This window comes from Brachionichthys hirsutus, unplaced genomic scaffold (genome assembly GCF_040956055.1).
Source record: "Brachionichthys hirsutus isolate HB-005 unplaced genomic scaffold, CSIRO-AGI_Bhir_v1 contig_797, whole genome shotgun sequence".
Lineage (NCBI taxonomy): Eukaryota > Metazoa > Chordata > Actinopteri > Lophiiformes > Brachionichthyidae > Brachionichthys > Brachionichthys hirsutus.
The window spans coordinates 127,572-133,571 of record NW_027180329.1 but is presented as its reverse complement, the minus strand read 5'-3'; positions in this window follow the sequence as shown (position 1 = coordinate 133,571).

The window sequence follows — 6,000 nt, the reverse complement described above, 5'->3', positions numbered from 1 at the left end:
TGTTGCTGGACTGCAACCACAGGAAACACACCATTGCCACTGAGAAAGTCAGTTTAGTTCACCACAAAGACAATTTGCACCAACACCACAGTTACAAAATCAATGAGAGTGACATGCAATATATTTTCAAGACATGGGTGCAGTAATGCTGACTGCAGACAGGGTGAAACACATCAGAATATGTATTTTAACTAGAACAAAGTAAAAGCATACATTTCTACTGCCGTGACTCTGTGACCAACAGTTAGGAATCACCAGTTGAGAAGCACACAGTGAGATGAAAGATGTTTTTACAAAGGTCACTATAGCTTCTGTTACATCTTGTCTTTATTGTTTGTTCACCGTGTGTTTCCTTTGTTTTCGATTCTACACCCATTCTGCCCTCCGTAGGCTTTTGCCCTACAGCTCTGAAAATAATAATCTTCTTCTTCAGTTTCAAGCCATTTTAGGATCCATTTTTTTTTATGACAGCTCCTATCAAAATACCTCAGTATAAAGTACCTGCATGACCTTAAGACATGACATATTCAATCTCCTATGCTTATCCTGGTGAAAGACATTTAAATTCTCAAATTTGGTTTTCTGCCCTGCTGTGACTAGATTAACGAGCTGCCCTTTTCCTTGTAGCGTTGGCAATTTCTCCTGCAGCTTTAGGTTTCTTCGTTAGTAGTAGAGATATTGACTTTCAGTGCTTTTCATGGAGGATGTGCGCACACACAGAGAGAGCGAAAGCGAGAGAGAGACAAGCATTTATCTATACATCACAGCAAGGTTTATCACATGAAATTGAGATCAATAACACATACAGTCTGGATATTATTATAACACATCTTTTGAAAAAAATAATGATGAATGGAAATAAATAATTTACGTTAAGCACTGGTGACAAGTCCAAAAGAACATTGTGAGATTTCTCATGCAAGCGGCGACATTAAACAATCAGCAGTAATTTCCAACACTCTTTATCACCTTGCTGTAGGGTAGAACGTCTGCAGGCTTGAAGCACTTTACTACAGTATGTGCTGACTCAACAACTTGTTAATCAAGCCCACAGTTATGCACACACAGTCAGATGCATGGGGCCCGCTGAGAAATCGTTGGATCCCACTTGAATCTAGATATAATTAGATTGTTGGACAAGATCTTGTTGCCTGAATTATGAACTGCTGCGCTTTACATTCAGATATTCACCATACTTACTACTCTACATCCTGGCTTGTTTGGAGTGTAAATATCTGAATGTGAAATTATGATCCCCCCCCCCCCCCCTCCCATGTATCAACATTCATCAAATAGTATTCCTCTTGGAATTATTGGCTGTTATTTACTTTTTATAAATTCAGCAAATGTAAAAATTAGCTCAAACAGACAACATCTTTGAAATTCTCTCACCAAAATGTCAAATATAAAAACAGGCACAGAAAAGTGAAAGTAATGAGCGCATACAGACATTATAATGTCACAAAAAAACAGTAATAAATTAATTCCGGATTCAGAGGCCAAATGCCATGTTGGAATAGTGAGGGAACTAAAATACGAGGTGATCAAATTTAAATATTACATTCCATAAATCTTCCTCAGAGTTGTAGGGATTAATCAACATTTACATGTAGCAGCATTACTTTTGCCCCTGAGTTATGTGACCTTTTCCACTCTTTAAACAGCATACAGTGGCGCTCTGGGGTAAATGGCCCCATACCATATGCAGCATACGCTCATTAAATGCAAATTCAATATATTATCCTGCAGCTCCCCACATTGACCCACAAAGGGTGTATTCCCATCAGGGTTAAAGGGAGAAAACGTGCAAAATAAGTAATTGTTGAGAATGGAGGGAAATAAATCTGTTTACATAGTTACAAAGACTGCTAGATTATTATCCCCATCACCTTGCCTTAAGCAATGATATTCTGTTTTAACAATGCCATCAAGTCCCTGAAAGACTGTTTATCAGGCATGCGAGTTAAGATGTAAGAGGGATTTCTGTGGGAAGTGGTTTGATCGGACTCATGATTGTTAAAGTCTGAAAAATAAGTAAGAGCATTATTGTTTTATTTGTTTGTTTGATTCTTACTAAAACTTTAAAGTTGAAAACTTTGGTTAATACAGATTGTTTATCATAATTAATTTTATACTTATATTCCTGTTGGAACAACAAATGACTGAAACCATTAAGATAGTAGATAGTAGCAGCAATCATGATGCTGAATTAAATTTAAAATTATTTTTATTTTAAATAAATACAATCCTGTCATTTAGACCTCCCACTAAGATGATGCAAGTAAAACCTTTATTAGCTAAACTTACATAAGTATGTGTGAATGATGAAAAATACAAGCTTTGCAGATAAACTCAATGAGCACCGATGCAGCATAATCAATGAGGTACAACAAGCCGCTGAAACACAGAGGAGCATGTTTCCAGCAACCACAGGTTTGCCACATAGCTCTTAGAAAGTGACAATAAAATCAATGCTCAGAGGTCAAACTACTTAGAACCAGTACAAATTGCCAGCTCACACTGGGGATAAAGAGCAAATGTCACTCTGGTCCTGTTAACCGCACAACAGCAGTTAGGTTTCAGCTTTTATCCAAAACGGAGTTCTGCAACACCTACAGTATATCGCCTTTGCATATGTGCATTTCACATTATTCTTAGCATGCAAACAGTACATTTTAACCAGGAGGTGCTTTTGTTTTCGACTTATTCAATAACCTCTCTCCATGACAACACTTTTTTTTTGCTGTCATCCCTCCGCAACAGAGACTTAAACACAAGGTATTTTTTAAGGCCTTCATCGTTTAAACACTGATTTTTACTGTCGCATCAATATTCTCATATTTATAGCTACTGTAAAGAGCACTGAAATGTTTCCTTGGACATGTTTACATGTTTGAAATTTAACTTCTTAGAGTTAGTCGGGTTCTTCTATGCAATATCTGTATATGCAACACTCACCACATTTCATGTTACAGCGTCATACAAAGGTTTCATTTGAGCTGAAAATGTTCATCTTGAGCAAATCCCCCTTGATTTGCTTCACACCATTGTGCCGCCCACCGTAAATCTGCAGCTGTACACTGAATGCATTCCCACATAGCATTAAGGGGAATAATTCAAAGACATTTTGGCATGGACTGAAACAATATTTTCTGTTATACTGGTAGTCCTTCACTTGGAGGTGCTTCCCTATATATAAATAGCTGCATCCAATCTGAAAATATGAATGACAAGACCTTTATTTTATTTATTAGAGATTGAAGATTAAGCCAATTTAAAAAAAAAATATATATATATTTTTTCCAATACAGGTTTCTGTTAAGAAAATCAGCTAATGGAAACATGGACTAATGATCCACCTAATCATTAAAATCTTCATTTCAAATAAATAGGACATATACATAGAAAGCGCTGTAGAACCATAAGACCCAAAATAAAATAGATTATTTTTTTAAACAAACTTGCATTCGTATGGATTTTAAATAACACCAACATGAACAATGGCAACAGTGCAAGACAACAAGCCTGCTACATTCCTGTCTGTTAACTCTATCTTTCAATTATTTAGTTTAGAATCCTACCAAAGAAATTCATTCCAATACAACTGAGAAATCCATTTCCACCTCCAATTCCATGAATCAATCTTCAAAATTGCGATTTTTTAAATTCCACTTAAGCTTATTTGGTTTTGGCATGAGTGTTCAGAAAAAGCACTTTTCTTTAATGGTATTCAGTAAAACAAAAGAGGCATGGCAGCAGTCACCTGTAACCCCAAACCCACTCTGCAACTGAATTTACACTCATGCGGTTTCTCTTTGTCTGTGTTGCTGTAGGGGCGTTTCACTATGCCTTCTGCACTCGCGTCACAATATTTACTTCCACCATGAACTCAAAACTAATACCGGTACATGTAAACTTGGAGTTTTAAAGTGCTGAAATGTTCTAAATTATGTAGTCATCCACAAAAGGCTCCAAACTGTTGCCATGGGATGCAATTTATTCTGGTGGCTGTGCTGAAAATGTTTATTCAACTTTATCAAGTGGTGTTTTGCAGTGACTGATTCTCTGAGTTATTTGTCCGTGAGGTAGTTCAGAGACACAGAGTGCATTATAACAGTCTTTTGAAGAGAAGTGGATCGGCAAATTACATGAATTCAAGTATGTTATGCTAATTCCATGCTAGTGTCGAGCAAATTATTTTTTCTTCACAACTTTCTCCAAATCATCAATGACTGAACAACTGACAATATTTGTGTTATGTAAGCCTAAAATCTAATATCACGTTTTTAGAAAAATGGGAAATTGTTTATGTTAAATTACATTTTTTATTTCATATAAAGAGGGAAAGTCTTTTGCGCCACATAGACAGTAGGTGATAGAAATAATTGAAAGCAGTTTGGATCCAGGGAACAGAATCAAACACATCATTCTCATGCCTCAGTTATCACATGTCCTGGCATTCCTCCAACTGTCTCATTACATGATCTAAATTCTAAACCAAATGCCACTGCTGTCATTACCCACAGGTATTTTTAAAACAATTGTGACTTTGCTCAGTTGTGCTGTAACTGCGTTGATATAATAGGAGATGGTGACTGGGTTTGGAATGGCCATGACTCAAAGTAGCCAGGACATGAATCACATTGGAGAGAGCATTTCTTTGTCAACAGTGACATTTTAAAGGTCACTGCTCTTAAAGTCCATAAGCACAGTTTTCTTTTTGATAGTAATGGCAGCACAATACTTTTTACTGTGACAACATGGCAGCTATTTTGATGTCCTTTGTTGAATCCACATACTGATGAATGCTGGAGACAAAGATGTGGGTGAAAAGTTGTTCAGAGAGAGAGAGAGCAATGTTGATCACATGTCTTAATTCTCATGGTCTTTAAAATGTTGCTCTTTTTTTTTCTGCTGAGAGGAGGGATCGCTTCACTGTGTTTATGGTCATAATCAAATAATAGTCCGACACAAAAACCAAGTTATAGCTTCACATGTAATACAGTATGGATATACTTCATGTTGAATAAACACGGTTTTCTGTGCTAATTCGGACAATACACGGTGTATGTGATCCAAATAAATTGCCACACTTTGGAAAGAAATTAATACCTGTCTGCATTTGCTAATGAATTATACAGTCCAAGCAAACTCAAAGCCATTATTAACATGATCCTGAAAACAATGCTAGCTGTTGCATGGCATTCTTCTTGCAGCATCCAGTTCCCAGTCCTTGCTCATTCACCGAGGAGCTCGGAGTGGATCAATTTTTTGCCTTTGCGAGGCATGAGAGGCCGTCCGCCTCAGATATTCCCTTAGTCAGCAAACTGGCTGCCTTAGATGCAATATCCTGTTTCTATAGTGTGTGATGCAGGATATTTGTTATATTTCCCTTGGCACCTTATATGAAGTGTTGTTTAGTTGAAATTGTATCTGGGCAGTGGAATAACTGTCTATTTACTTGGAATGTATAGCAAAAATAATGCAAGAAATTGAAAACTCTTGGTTTAGTAAAAGCTGAATTTGTCAATGATGATGCCTGAATAAAAATGTGTTCCTCTTTTTTAATGTTATTCTTCTACTACATTGTACAATGTTTTGTGCAATTATTTAGATACATGTGAGCAAATTAAAGACTTTCATATTTCCAAGCATGTACAATATTTATAACGCGATCAATAATATCATCAAAAACCTGAATTTACTCGTTTACATGACCTTAAGATTTAAAGGGGGTTGAATTAATATAGATCCAGAAATGTATGTGTTCCTATTTTTTTCAGTTAGACTGCAGTGGAGATTAAAATAATGTAAATTTGGTCATGTATTGAAATGCCCTCCTTTTGACCCATTGGACTTTATGTGCAGAGACAGCAGCATTCTCTACATCTATGCACAGAGGAGATTCATCATGGTTATTGCATAATCATTCCTCTTCACTTGCTATACTGAGCAGGAAACCTGACACGTCTAATCAAGCAGATCCACAGACATCTCCAT